A 16,870-nucleotide genomic window follows, 5' to 3' on the forward strand; every position below is an offset into this window, starting at 1 on the left:
GATTAAGCAGATGAAATTTCATCGTAAAATTTCTCGAGACCGCCGCTGTTTATGACTGTGTGCTTATTAAAATGCAACATGTTCTGCTACATTTGGATTCCTTTCCCTTGTCACAAAACTATGTTGCTGCAATTTTGTTTGCATGCTGTTTGACGAGCTAAACATGCACTTGTGATTATGAAGTGAGACGTATTTCAGACCTTCGTCGCAATACAATTTATTTTTTTAAATGGAAATTAAATGTTGATAGTGTTTGTGTCTGGAATTTAGTAAAGCATACCCTTTCATTGCCACTAATAGATAAAAAGAGGTGGGTTGCCTATAATATCAATCAATCTTTATTTCAGACTACATGGTCCATGTCAACAATACAGGGGAAAATACAACAGAAATAAAAAACAGCAACAAAAACATGTACAAAAAAACCATGGATTTAATTTTGACTGACTTATTATTTGACTCTCATCACATGAATAGGTCACAATAAATGCCCCGTGAATTTGTTCGACCCGATCTGAGTTTGATCTCTCATTATTTTCTCCTCTCCTGCAAACGCCTTTTATCTACAGTAACAAAAGCATTTTCCACCACAAGTATAGCCTATGAGGTGTTGAAGTGGAAGGGATCTGTGAGGGTGAGAGCCAGGGAACACAGAGAGGTTACAAAGGAATAGACGGATAGTCTTCAAAAGAACCTCTTCCTCCCACACCGAAAGGGAAAAGAGCAATCTGCTCCAGCCTGCTAGTTCCATTTACTGGGACTCTACTCTGGGGATCTCAGGAGCCTGAAATGAAAAACGCAACAGCTTCATATGTCTCAACGCTCCTCCACTGCATGCGGCTCTGTTGGTCCTCTGTTTGTTTTTAATAAAGAGCACAATGTTGAACCTGGGCCTGCAGAGGCCTTGCTTGTGTGGTGATGTACAGTATGTACGTACAGTAAAGCATGAATGCATTGGACCCACAGAAGCGTATATATGCATTTATCTGGAGTGAAATGGTCATGTTGTGGTCATGCTAGTTAAAGAATGCCCAATGCCCATTATATCAAGAGATCTCATGCTGACATTTCCAATATGGCAGTTTAGGTAAAGTATACACAGCGCTTGCGTGGCTGCAGTGTTAAATGGAGAATTATGTTGGCACCGGTCCCTGCAGGCAGGCAGAGCCGGGGCTGGCTGGGCTGTGCCTGCTCAGGCGAAGCTACTGCACTACACTGTTTATTCCCTGGCACCCCTCCAGACAACCAAATTATAACTGCCATTTAAAAGAAAGAGAAAACAAGGGGAGCAGAGAAGAATAGATTCCTCACGTGGGAAAAAAGAGTACAGGGCACGGCGTGATATGGTTCTAATCATATCTTTAGGCTGATAATGATCCTGACATGTTTGGTTATATCATGGGCTTGCGATACTGAGGACTCCGGCACTGGCTCTATAGGGTATAATACTGTATTACTGACAAATCACTGGGATGTTTCTTAACCGGTTTTACTACCCCGTTTTCTTACTTTCCATTTCTGTTTATCTTTTCCATGCTATTCTTCATTGCCTAATCCCTTCTTTCTTTCTTTCTTTCTTTCTTTCTTTCTTTCTTTCTTTCTCATATTCTTCTGTGAAAAGGAAATTATATGTCCTATATGTGCGATGAAGAAGGGGAATGGGTCAGATGTAGGCCTACAGTAACAGTCTCAGCCCAGAGAAACTTAAGCAGCTTCATGTCAGCGCCTGACATGTTTCGTGCATGTGTCACACATTGCCCTAGCTGCATGTGATAAGACAGTGGTTCCCAAAGTGGGGTCCGGGGACCCCTAGGGGTCCTTGAGGGAGTTCCAGGGGGTCCCCAGCTAAATGATAGTTAGGAACCAAATGGACTCGACTCTTATGGGTCCGTGACTCTCAGAGTTAAATTAACATTGATTTTACAATATAAATTGGGGTCTCAGAGATAGAAATGCCATTAAATGGGGCTCCGTAGACTAATGCATGTCAAACTGGGGGTCCTTGAAATTAAATGGGTTGAGAATCAACTGTTAGAGCCGTAAAAAAATCTTCTCTTATGGGGGTCCCTGGCATATCTTTTCAAATGGGGGTCCGCGGGCAAACTTAGTGTCAATTTGGGGGTCCTTGATATGAAAAAGTTTGGGACACAGTTAAAGCTCAGCGAAAATGATACAAGCTTTTGTGTTATTGTATCACAATCTGGACATAGCTCTGGATTTTAAACACATAGCTGACACAAGTACGACAACAACAACAAAATCTAACATTGAGGAATATGCAATTCAACACAAAGCCGACTGTGTGAGAAAAGACATGCTTATACTAATCAGGGTATAGAGAGCTAAGTGTGTTTCTCCCTTTGCACCAGTGAACTAGTCTTATCTGGTTCTCAGGGAGGCTGAGGGTGGAGAGATTCGGGGGCTATAGAAAAGGTCACAGAGAAGGCCCGAGTCTAGCTACATGCTCGATAAGTGTGGTGACTCCAGCCAAATACCCTCCAAACAACAATGGTCTATAAATCACTGGCCGCGTCCTCCCCAGCCCCCTTCCCCTCTTGCTCTCCTGTCTGAGGGCTATGTTACTGTACTCCTCCAACAAGGAGAGACCCTGTTTTTTTGGATCACTTTCCCGGAGGCATTATTAATTACCCAGCATGCCGTTGGGTCTGCAGGATTGACGCTCCCAGTGCCCGTAGGTCTGACCACCTCGGCCCCTCATGACCTTGTCTGGCAAGGCGGACGTGGAAGATAAATCAGATATACAGTAGGAGACATAGAGGCCCATAAAACTACATGCTTGAGAACTGCATGAGGCCCTCTTTAACAAAACACAACGTTCTTCTGTTTGCTCAATCCCACGAGGCCATTCAGAACGACATCGTCCACGCCAGATAATCTCTCAGATTTGTACATTTATAGCTTTGACGTTGCATTTGTATTCACGCCATAAGCTGCCATGTATCCACGTATATCTATCTATATTTCAATTGCTTCTCGCTTTTATTGCGTATAGTCCATGTTTCCCCCAAAGACATGGTAGGTGCGTTGGCGGCGCTCTCAGTGTGTGTGTGTGTGTGTGTGTGTACTGTGCTGTGTGATGGGCCACGGTGCCTAAGCTTATGCATGTTTAATGTTGTTGAACATGAACGCACAGTCAGCCAGTCATAAACGCGGCAGCTGGGACACATAAAAGGTCATAAAGCTGTCAGTGAAATTAGAGTGGCGCGTCCACCGGTGCCAATTTACCCACACACAACACCTGTCTGGAGAGGAAGGTGGGGAAGGGCACACCGTCACGGCCACCTCTCTATCCCACAATGCAGTGGTTTTCAACCCTTTTCATATCAAGGCCCATTATGTATTCGGCATTTGCACGGACCACCATTTGATGACATTTAGGGCTGTATTTTGCGTGTCTTAAGTACCAGGTCTTATTACTTAACTTAAGACCGTGCATGGTCAATGCCATTTGGCTATTCTGAGTGGCCAAATGGCATTGACCACGCCTCCATGTCTTAAGTAATAAGACCTGGTACTTAAGACATGCATAATACTGCCCTTAGTCTCTCAGACCCAAAACTTTGAATATTTTCTTATTGTTGGATAACATTTTGTCCATGCTGTATTGCTGCTTCCGGTACCATAGGTTGGTACCATAGGAGAGAAACGTTGATCAAAATAATTATTTTACATTCTCTAATCGTGTAGCCTATAGGCTGAATTAAGTAATGCAGGTGTTTCACAAAAATGTCATGAGTTCGATCCCGGGCACTCAGCGTACTCAGTAGCACGGCTTGATGTTGTGCGGTAAGTACTGGGAGCTGATGGTAGGTGTTGCGCTCCACATCAGCACACATGTCTCAGAGGTCTAGCTAGCGCAATGAAACGAGGATAGACTCCTGCACCCTATATGCCGACAATAAGCCTCTCTGACTTAAATATGTAACTCTTGGGAGGCGTAAAATGAAACCAAATGGACCTGTATAGGGTCCATTCGTTTTACACTCTTTGGTTTCGTTTTACACTCTTCAAGATAAGGGTCCATTTGGTTACCAACTCTGGTGGGGACCACCCGGACCACAGGTTGAAAACCACTGCCATCATGCAATGCTGCACAACCCGCCAAGGCAGAGAGGAGAATGCTGTAGAAGAGACTGCATGAATGCATGTCTTGTGCCACACTCATAGTATAGGCCTACTCCTATGCACATATTAAACCCTGCAAGCCCCAGCGATGCTTTTGAGCAACATTTATATTTTATAAGAAAAGAGTTTAAATAATTTCTTCTTTTTTCACCTCTAAATCCTCATTGGGTCCTATTGGGTCTTACAATGCCATTGGCCAGGATATTTGCCAAAACATTCACCAATCATCAACATGGGTGATGACTTCTAAAGTTATACTTCCTTCATGCAGCATGCGATTATTTTAGCTATGTTTTCTTTTGTTTGTTTTGTTTTTAATGTTATAGTTGCTGCAGTTGCTTTGCATTTCCATGAATCAGAGTCATTTGTATATAGTGGCAAAAAGAGATTCATTATACAAAAGGGCCTTTAATTATCTCTGGTTGTGTGTGGGTGGAGACAGTGTGGGATCCTCACACATTTTGGGTTAACAGTGTGTGCTACCAGCTGCCATGGGGCAAAGAATAACACTCTCTACTACATCATTATTCATTGAACTCCATTACTCATTAGAGTATTATCTGGCATGTGAAAATTCACTGTGTGATAAAGGACGCATGGCCCCAATATGAGATTTCCTGCTATTGTAGAGCTAAACTAATTGATTGCAGTCCATTTCTGGCACTATAGCTAAGACAGAGGAGTCCCTTTATGTTACTCTCTCTCTCTCTCTCTCTCTCTCTCTCTCACGTGCACGCACGCACGCACGCACGCACGCACGCACGCACGCACGCACATTCACACAGTCACACACACACACACACACACACACACACACACACACACACACACACACACACACACACACACACACACACACACACACACACACACACACAGTCACAGACACTCTCTCTCTCTCTATCTCTCTCTCTCTCTCTCTCTCTCTCTCTCTCTCTCTCTATATATATATATATATATATATATATCGCTGGCTCTATATTTCTTAACAATCACCATACTTATGTTGATTTTATTTAACACAAAATGTAGCCTAGATACTAATTGCCAGGGTTTTCCTTTAAAATGTATTTAAGTCAGCCAAGTCAGCAGGGGGCAGTGTGCATTAGATTTCTGCACAACTCGGTGCATTGGAGCCAAAATTGCAATAAAACACAATGATGGTGCCCTCACTGCCCTTATATTCCCGCCCGGCAGCTTGTGGACTCTCCGGCTCTGTGCAGTCATGGTGCATAGCAAGGGATAGTTGTATTATTACTCAATGAATATTACATGAAGAGGAATTAATTCTCGACACATATTTTCCTTGAGAGGGGATATAGGATAAGTCAATGGCCTATGCAGTCTTTGCTTTTGTTGGTTGTGTCTGTGTGGATACTACTACTAGGGAATGTTTTGTAAACCCAACAATACCCACTCAAAATATATATTGATTCCTAGTTAATTTACCTTTCAGTGTATAAGTGTTTCCTGCTGTGAGTTCCTGGACTAAACAAAGAACATGAGAGATCTTTCTTCTTTCTCGTTTCAGGCAGTGCTATTAAGCCCTCATTGCTTGTTTGCGAGCATGCAAGCATCCATCCATCCTGTGGTAGTGTGGTTTCACACAGAAGTCCACTGGGGAAATCCAACACTGTACCGGTATTTATTTTAATTATCACCATTATCATTATAATCATTATCTTTTCCTACCCCAATGTAACCATGGGTTTGTCTGTTTTTATTTTGTACTTCTCTTTGTGTAATAGTAATAGCTTGCTGATCTGTGGTTTCACCACAATAGGGCCATTGCACAATGTCTCACGGAATAGAAGCAGGCTAAGTTTTATCAACACAAGTGACACTTTTCACTGTTTGTCCTATAAGGCCAACAAAGTTAAGGAACATTTATTTCATGTAAAATAAAATGGTGGCATTCTGTTAATTAACAGGTTAAAATATGAATGAGAGAACAATCATGCTCAAAATATGGAAAGCGCTTATTAAAATGGATTGTTGTATTTGCGTCACCGCTATGTGGACTAATGAAAGGCTGTCAACGCAAACTGAGAGGAAATGTGGTTATTTTCTGTCTTTGTACTTTCTATTATGTCAAAGGAAAGTTACTGTAAATGTCAGTGCACTACGGAATGTCCTATTTTACCATACAAAGAATTTTTTTTTTCTCATATGCCTTCATTCAAAAGTAGAAGAAAGAAGGGGACTAGTAATTACAAAGCCTTGTATAATACAGTGGGTGGTGGTCATGTATGTGAATGTGTCGTGATTATAGCAGCATTCCTGCCTGTAGCATTGACCATCCGTGGTCGTCCCCCAAGTACAGAGCTACAGAGACAAGCAATTCCATGTGGTTTGTGGTCAACAAACACCCTTTGACCTTAAAGAGCGGCAGGCTAGGCCAGTGTCTGCTGTACTGGGGGGCAGGGGTGAGAGCTTCAGACAACCAGCTCTGATTGAGTTACTTTAGGCCTGTGCTCTATTACCTATTGCTCTCTTGTTTTGTTGAATTATTTACTAGGTGTCCACAGCATCCAGGAGACAAGAATCCCAGTGCTTAAATCACTGGACATCTCCACATATACGGTAGAAGACCACACACCACAAGGACACACTGGCAAGACTCTGCCAAGCAACGGGTTCAAAATATTATTACTATTTTATTATTATTATTATTTTATTATACGTAGGTGCTTGACTGTGTTTTGTTTTTTTTGTTGTGGCTTTCGCCTTTATTTTATTTTTTTGATGGAGGGACAGACAGTAGGCTGACAGGAAATGGGGAGAGAGATGGGGGGGAAGACATGCAGTAAGGGCCGTCGGGATCGGGAGTCGAACCCACGGCACACTGCCAGACTGGATTGCCAGCCAAGGTGCCTGGACCATTGAGCCATGGCCCAGGCCGGTGCTTGACTGTGTTGTCTTGCATTCTGTTTTTTGTTTTTTTTAATAAGACGTCTCAAATTGGCATTTGCCTGTTAGTTTTTACTTCATTTCATAGCACCATTTGGGAAACCATAAGCCTATAGTGTTAATTCCATGTTGTGATTTGAAAATAATAATCTGCATTCATATTATAGATAGTATGACCCTCATATGATACTGACTTGCCTTGTGAATCGTGTCTAAACCAATGGATGTTCACATGGATTTGCACACTCACAAAGCTGCAATTATTATTCCTGTGTGAGTATACGTTCATCATGCATGTGCCTTCATCACATCACAGAAACCAGAGATTTTAAGTGATGCAGTGGTAATCTATGCATTACCATAAAGCTTCTAGAAAGAAGCCAGAAGATTACTACCAGACAACACAGCCTTGTGGAGGAAGTGAGGTGATTTATGACACGGAGGCCTTATTCCAAGCAGGCATTTGAGTATCCAACAAAACTTTTCAACACATGGCTCAATTGCTTGCAGGTTAAATGACAGCAGAATAGCCGGGCTGTTAATTTCCTTAACAGATCCAGATGTTGGGAGTGTGACAGAACAGCACTCAAGTTTCATGGACGCGTGCTGGGGGATTGTGTGTCAGGAGGGGTGTGACACGTTGTGTTGAGTGGCCGTGTGTGCATGTGGTTACAGGATGCACGAGACAGAGGCGTATCTACAATAAGGCGAGGGCAGGCGTCCGCCTGTCCAAATCCATTTCTGGCCTGGCCAAAATCCATACAATGAGAAAAAAAGAGGACAAAAACAAGACGTGAGAACTATTAATGGACAGCTGATTGGCCGTGGCGGTAGAGCGCAACCCTCAATCACCATTGGAATGTAAATGCAAGCCTTTCAGCCTTTGTATACTACTCGTCTGGCAGGTATATCTCTTTGAAAACCTTTAGTGCTACGATTGTGCGCGGGGAGACGACAATTAACACCTGTCCAAAATATAATTCTTGCCTGCCCAAAATGTAATTCCTGGAAACGCCACTGGCACGAGAATGTGTGTTTCTTTGTTTTCTGTTTGTCAGAAGAATACTTTTAAATAAAAGTATGTGTGAGCGTGGGTAAAATCATTTTCAAGGTGCCAAGTGAAAGTCCACACTTCAGTGCATTTTCATCCCCGCATTTGTGATGCATTATAGGCAATCCTTTTGTATGCATTCATCCAAGTTACTTGGCAAACTGAAGCGATACATGTTTCCGTCTGCAATGGCCTCCAATACAATGCCCATTTGCTGGTAATGGCAATGGATTACTTTATTGTATTCTGTTTATGATCTACATTGATCGCCTTCCCTCTGCTCTGTGCTCTGCACAATGTCATTTGCCCACTCAGATCCAGACATCCATTTTCCTGTACAGTCCTTTTCAATATATAAGAACCCTTTTTCCCACAGCTGCAAAACAGATCCTTGAAATCCTATTTGGAATGTCAGCATGAGACATTTCTACAGTGAAGCCGCGTGTGTGTAGACAGGCATGAAATAACATGGTTTAGATATTTCATGTCCCACTAAAATTACATCATCAGACATGACTGTCCATTGCTCTTGAGCTAAGTGACTAAAATATTCATCTCCACCGCATGTCCCTCTCATAGATTTTACCATCTGTTCTCTCTACGTCCTCCAATGATACAATGCAGTAGTCAGTGCAGTTAACTTTAGTCATTCTGAACCTGTCTATCTTTATGCTTGCATTGTCTGGTATACTGCAAGTCCATGAGCCGCTTCCAGAGGGTCCAGCGCAACAGAACACAACACCATCAAGGGAATAAAAATATAGGCCTACTGTATATTATATTCCCTTCATCTTTTTCTTATTTGTTTCAGTCTTATTGCTAATATCATTTCTCCCTTATTCCTTCTGATGCCACAGACCAGTGACCTGTGCTTTACCTGGTGGGATATGTGTTTTGCGTGCGTGCGTGCGTGCGTGCGTGATCTTAATGTATTTTTATTGTCACACTCTTGAGGAGACTCTATAAGTACAATAAAAATGTTGCCACTGCTGTGTAAGTGCATTGTGGCAATAAAAACAAACCTTGAACCTTGAACCGTTGAGCCTATTTAAAATGTATGTTAAAGTGCCACACATCATTGAAACATACCTCGGCCTCTGAATAATAATAATAATCTTATGAAACTCAACTCTTGAGTTTCATTAGCCTAACAAACCCTGTACACAGATCACATGCGTAAGTGTCCTACTTGTCTGTGTCTGTTCTTGGCTGTGTGAAATAGTGATAGCAAAGTTGAACAAAATAGGTCAAACTGTCAAAAAGAAATCATTGTCTGATGCACACTGATCTGATAGGGTTCAAACTGGGCTCTCCCACTTCTGTTACATTCTATCTACTTTATGCCAGCGCAACAGTGACAAAAAGCAACTTTAGATGCGATCAAAGTTTAAACATCAGACAGTACAGACTCCATCCATGTTAGTGCACTGAAAGAGGGGCAGAGGCACTGAGGCAGATTGCTATAAGTTGCTACTGCATCTTTGCTGTCCAGTAATTAATGGTGACTGATTGTCTAAAATAATGAAAATCAAAAAAGGTCAAAATGCCCAATCTCAGGAAGCACTGATGATGTTCTTGTCATGCATGTAGACCTACTATTCGAGGATGGCGCTCAAGGTATGAAGTTGAATTTCTTAAATAAATACATACATAAATAAAGCAAGCAATTATTTTCAACATACTGAATAAATCCCCTAAAAAGAAACGAACTTAACTAACTACTTATATGTAAAACAGAAAGTGACATTCACAAATTGTGACGTAACCACATTTGTATTGTATTTGTTTGTATTTAATGTATTAAGTTTGACACCCCCTGGTGATTGTTTGTGCATTTTCTCTTCGCTTGCCTCACAATCAGGAAGTGCTTCTAAATCTGATTAAGACCTTGCCAGATCGAGGCAGCTGCATATGTTACTGCATGCTGTCCATCATAATATGCTATCTTTCATGGCTTACACATGACATCGTCTGTAAGTTGATTGTCTTTATTAGCACAGACATGTTAGGTGCATCATTCTTTGTCTGAAATGTACTGTATTTGTTTGGTCATCCCAACTGCTATATGCAGCCATGCTAACTGCAGCCTGCTAATTTATGGGTGAAGTTGTTTAGGTTGTAATGCTGACATGTTATAGACACATATGTAATTATGGTCTTCACGTGAAGTTGTATACTTACATTGCACTTGTCTATAACAATTAGGACTCTTATGTTTATGGTAAAATAGCTATTTTAGGTAGGCCTTATCCTAGTATACTGTAGGCTACTCGTCTGTTATTGTAGTGAATGCAACATGCTTATAGTATCATGGCTGGCTCTGAGGCCATAACGAAAAAGGGGGAACCACACCGGAGGACAATCCAAAAATAAGTGTTGATTTACATACTTGAATAATAGTAATTAAAGAATTGAATCAATTAGATCAAAGTTTCCAACTTAGGTTGGCAGGGAAACATGCTGACCAAAACTTAGAACCAAAAACAAACAAATGAACAAAGGTGTTTATAATAAATTAATAATTTACATTTGGGGGATATCTTTCACAATAATGAATAAAATATGTTCTAGACATTCTAATGATCACAAAAAAAACATATATTACAGTTATTTTACTCACTTTTATCAGGGTTAAAGGTCAAAGGTCATAGGTTAAGACATTTTCAAAATTGCACATAGTCCAGAGATTTTTAATGTGTGTGAATTTCAGCCTCTGTGGGGGGTATTTATATGCAAATATCATGACCAATGGCATTGCAATGAACATCAATGATGACGTTTAGGTGAAGAAAAAAATATATATATATATATATATATATATATATATATATTAAATAATTAATTAAAATATGTTGTATTATTGCAACGCTGGGTGTTACAGGGTTAAAGGGTGTCTTTGAATCAAATACAGTAGCTCAACAAGCTGAAGCAAAAGGAGCTGGAGTGGTCAGGGGATTCTTTCTTGCACATAGTTGTGTGCAGAGGTTAAGTGGAAGAATGTTTTGTATACTTTATATTGACATTGCTGAGGGAAACCTTGCAATAATGGGGACACATTCCAACGGATCCCACATGGGACCATGTTACACTATATAAGAGGTCAGGTCCATCATAAATATGAATGATGTATGTTATGTTCTAGAATGTAACCAGTACAATGTAAGACAAGTTACGTGTTCTGAGTGCAGATCTGAAGTGATGTGAGAGCAGGTCTCTTAAATAGTGTTTGGAGAGACAATGGCCAGGTGTCTCCCCTTCCACTCATCATCTCTAGCTCCACCCTCCAATCCAGCACTGCAATGGACTTGTTAAAGGCACAGCCACACACACACAGAACCCCATAGTAGACTAAAGGCCCAGGGGGCCGTCACCAAGGGGCCAGTGAGGCGCTCCAACGTTGAAGCACTGGGCCCTAGTGGTAAGAGGAAGGACTGCAGGCGGACCCGTGCTTTAACACGTAGGACCATCACTCCCTACGTCACCCATACGTCACCCCGGACCTCAAATTTGAGGTCCGGAGGAGGTACTTCCGGCAGTCTTCCGGGTGCTTCAAAACGCCACTGAGCAACTTCATCAAAATGAATAGCTTGGGGGCGGGGCTTGTGCTCCAGTTCGGTCTCTATCCTTTATATACTCTATGGCCGTCACACATCATTTGCATAATATTGTAAGGCAGGAACAAGTGTGAACCTTTTCTCCACCGACGTTGTAATCAGCCTATTGGGTACATCCAGGCAGTAGCGCCAAGAGGCGTCAAGAAAGCGACTAGAACAAGCGTCTCTTCCGGGTCGCGTGCAGCTTCAACTTGTAGTGCCGGCAAAAAAAACGGAAACGCTTTGCCAACGCTGCAAGTTGAAGCCGCGCAGTAGCGTCATTTCCATCGACTATATCGGCTATAGACGTGTGAGTGAGCCTTCCTCTGTCTGTGCCAGGGACCGCTGGACTGACAGCCAAGACTGTATTACAGTATGTGTGAGTTCTTGAGAGCCTACCTCACACACTGTAAAGGACATACATTGGACATAGTCTGCTGCTCTGGTATCACTCCTCTCAATTTCTCTGCTTCCGACCTCCCTTCCACTTTCACTGACCACAAACTCATTTCATTTAACCTCAGTCTCATCTTGTCCAAAACCAAACAATCTCGTACCATAACCCTCCGTAACATCAAAAACATAAACCCTGACGACCTCATAACAGGCATTGAAAATCTCCCCACCATCACCCCCTCATGCACCCCAGATCAGTTAGTCAATATTTACAATGATGGCCTCCAATCCCTGCTAAATACACTTGCCCCCCTCAAAACCCGGAACACCTCATTTCGCCACTCTGCCCCCTGGTTCTCCCCCCACCTGCGGCAGCTGAAGGCCAAAGGCCGTCAGCTTGAGCGACTGTACACCAAAACCGGCCTCACTGTACACAAACAAATGCACCATGCCCACATCCTCCAATATAAAAATGCCATCTCCTCAGCCAAAACCCAATATTTTGCAGACAAAATCTCTGCCGGTGCCGGGAACACCCGGGCTCTGTTTTCGGTGGTTAACAACTCCCTCCGCCCCCCTGATTCCCTCCCCCCACACTTCTACTCCACAGACCACTGCAACTCCATAATGTCATTCTTCAACGCCAAAATATCCACCATTCACCATCAACTAGCCCCCCTCACGTCCGGTTGTCCTCCTCCCTTTGTTCCTAATCCCCCAGTCTCTGCACCTCTCTCCTGTTTCCAACTCCCCTCTCCCTCAGACCTATCCAAACTCATCCGGACTTCCAAACCTACGACCTGCCAACTTGACCCCCTGCCATCCCCCCTCGTTATAGCCTCCCTTCCCTCTCTACTCCCTCTGATAACAGCCATTATTCACGCCTCTCTCACATCTGGTTCCATCCCATCTCCACTGAAAACTGCCTCTGTTACGCCCTTATTAAAGAAACCTGGTTTAGACCCCAACAACTTCAGTAATCTCCGCCCCATCTCCAACTTACCATTTTTAGCAAAAATCCTGGAAAAGGTTGTTGCAACTCAGTTACAGGCCCACCTCTCCAACAACAACCTATTTGAACAGTTTCAGTCCGGTTTCCGCCCCCACCACAGTACAGAAACAGCCCTAATAAAAATCACCAATGACCTCCTGTTAGCAGCCGACTCTGGACAGTTATCAATTCTCATCCTTCTCGACATGACCGCAGCCTTTGACACCATCTCACATTCCATCCTCCTCGACCGTCTAGCCTCCATTGGCATATCCGACACACCCCTACACTGGTTCCACTCCTATCTCTCCGACCGTACTCAGTTTATTCAGCTAAAATCTTTCATATCCCACTCCTCTCCCCTCTCCTCTGGTGTTCCCCAGGGCTCTGTCCTTGGCCCCATATTATTCATAATATACCTCCTCCCACTTGGCGCAATATTCCGCAAACACAACATCAATTTCCACTGTTACGCGGACGACACCCAGCTCTATGTCTCCTCCACACCTACCTCCACCCTCCCACCACCCTCCCTCTGTGCCTGTCTTCACGAAATTAAAGACTGGTTCACCTCATCCCTCCTCAAACTAAATGGCAATAAAACCGAGTTAACCCTCATTGGCACCAAATCCTCACTCACCAAGCAGCCCAGTTTTACACTCACTATAGACAACTCCTCGGTTTCCCCTTCCCCCCAGGTCAAGAGTCTGGGTGTCGTCCTCGACAGCACCCTATCATTTCATACCCACATCAATAACACCATCCGGTCAGCCTACTTTCACCTTCGCAACATCAACCGCCTCCGCCCTTCACTCACCTCCAACAACACTGCCATCCTAGTCCATTCTCTGGTCGCCTCCCGCCTCGATTACTGTAACTCCCTTCTCTTCGGTCTCCCCCACAAACTCCTCCATAAAATCCAACTGGTCCAGAACGCTGCAGCCCGCATCATCACCAAAACCCCTGCCATCTCCCACATCACCCCCGTTCTGCACCAACTCCACTGGCTACCCATCAATTACCGCATAGACTTCAAGATCCTCCTCAACACATTCAATGCCATCCATAACCTCTCCCCCCATACCTGTCTGATCTCATCCATATCAACACTCCCACCCGGGCACTCAGGTCTGCCTCCTCCACCAACCTCACTGTTCCCCCAGCTCGTTTGTCCACCATGGGGGGTAGAGCTTTCAGCCGCTCTGCCCCTCGCCTCTGGAACAGCCTTCCCCCTGACATTCGAAACATGGACTCACTCCCCACCTTCAAATCCCACCTCAAAACTCACCTATTCAGACAAGCCTATGCTCACCTTGAGTAAAGGTCTGCTGCAGGCCTTTGTGTTTATTTTAAACTTGCTTTATTATATTGTATTTCTTTTCTGTTTTGTTAGGCGACCTTGGGTGACCTGAAAGGCGCTATATAAATAAAATGTATTATTATTATTATTACCTGACTGCACTGTTATTGCCAGCCTGTTGATGAGTACTGTAGTGTAAAGCTGCCGTTTGTGCCAAGTAAACATCTTGACGTCTGGATATTCCTCGTCGTGACATCCTTTACCCATTTGCCTCCATCATCAGAATCAGCTTTATTGTCACATCACAGTTGTACAGGTCAAAATGTGGGTGAAATCTGTGCGTAGTTTTCCCATCATGTCATTCTTTTCCAAGAAAAACAAAGAAAGAGAAGAGGAGAAAGGGGGGGCGGGGGTTGTAAGGAGATCAAAGCAGGGAAAGAAAGAAAGTTTAAACGCTTTCATTTACCACAAAAAAGTACAGGTAAAGGGTCTTCTTCTGTGGTCTAGCCACAAACGGTACAGGTAAAGGGTCTTCTTCTGTGGTCTAGCCACAAGCTAAGAGACCTTTTGGTTGCAGTAGCCTACAACCACAAGTTCTCTTAGCTTATTTACAGCTTTTCAACCAAAGCAGGCGCGAAAAGTTCTTATAACGGCAGTTAAAAACATTTCTTTAACTTTAACACACACACTGCTGTCTGCTGTCTCGTCATGTTGTTGTGTGACTTGTGTCTATCTGTCAACTCACTAGTCCCGCAATCTCCACGCTATTGACATGTCACGTCTACCGGTATAGGTGGTGGCTGTGGTGTTGTTGTTATCCTTATCCGGGGGCTAGAGAGGCTCAATAAACCAAGTCGTCACTAAATAAAAATGTCTGGGTTTCCGAGGCAAACTAACCACTGAGTGCAAGTCCTTTTCGCTAGTCTACCTGGCAGCAGTGAAACAAAAGCCACCGTATTAGCATTTGAATACCTGTTCTGTGAACAGGGAACAGGCAACGCTGAACGCCCACCCCCCAGTGGCCCAAGCACCCCCCCCAGTAAAGGTACAGAGTTGTGTGCCTATACGGGACAAAATGACCATGTGGAGGGGAGCTTCAGTCAGTGGGTGCTATTTGGGTTCCTAATGTGTCAGTGGGTGCTATTTGGGTTCCTAATGTGTCAGTGGGTGCTATTTGGGTTCTTAATGTGTCAGTGGGTGCTTCAGCCACAAAGCACTCCCGGAGTCGACACCGCTGAACCAAAGGGTTTCTTAGTTAGATTTACACTCAGGAATCAGACATTTGTTAAGCTTTGTTAACTTGTCACTGTGTCACATCACTGGTTTACAGGTGTAAAGAAGTGCAAGAGGAATGTCTGTATGTTGGCGGGTGGGTCTCTTGAGACCTGTCCATTATATTTTCATGAGACATGCAACATCCCTCACGTCACCAGTTCAAACACCCGCATGGCAGTTCCGTTGTTCTTCTCTCTACACAGTTTGTGCAATCTCAAGATTCCTCTCTCTGGGTTTCCTGTTTGTTTTTCCAGATGCCCCCCCCCCCCCCCTCACATCTCCCTCTGAGACGATAAGGAAACCATTCTTGGAGCAGTTGGAATCAAAACCCATGGCTTCTTTACCTCATGAACCCAATATATAGTTTCCCCGATGCTGGGCATGTCATAGATGCACAAATGGGATAACGAAAAATGGGATAACATTGGGCAAAAAGTGCAGATCTACAAGCTCACAAGTATAAGTATGTAGGGTTAAAACTTTTAAGTGGTTGTAAAACCCGGATTAATTTCTACTTGCAAAAAAGAGATTTCAACCTACTACTACTTTTTACTACTATGACTTATCAGAGGAAATGATGTAAACAAATATATATATATATTTTTGTTTTGCAAATGTTATGCACATTTATAATAATTATTAAAATAATAATAATAAATTAATAATTTACATTTGGGGGATATCTTTCACAATAATGAATAAAATATGTTCTAGACATTCTAATGATCACAAAAAAAACATATATTACAGTTATTTTACTCACTTTTATCAGGGTTAAAGGTCAAAGGTCATGGGTTAAGACATTTTCAAAATTGCACATAGTCCAGAGATTTTTAATGTGTGTGAATTTCAGCCTCTGTGGGGGGTATTTATATGCAAATATCATGACCAATGGCATTGCAATGAACATCAATGATGACGTTTAGGTGAAGAAAAAAAAATATATATATATATATATATATATATATATATATATATATATATATATATATATATTAAAAAATTAATTAAAATATGTTGTATTATTGCAACGCTGGGTGTTACAGGGTTAAAGGGTGTCTTTGAATCAAATACAGTAGCTCAACAAGCTGAAGCAAAAGGAGCTGGAGTGGTCAGGGGATTCTTTCTTGCACATAGTTGTGTGCAGAGGTTAAGTGGAAGAATGTTTTGTATACTTTATATTGACATTGCTGAGGGAAACCTTGCAA

This window comes from Electrona antarctica (assembly GCF_951216825.1).
Source record: "Electrona antarctica genome assembly, chromosome: 3".
Classification (NCBI taxonomy): domain Eukaryota; kingdom Metazoa; phylum Chordata; class Actinopteri; order Myctophiformes; family Myctophidae; genus Electrona; species Electrona antarctica.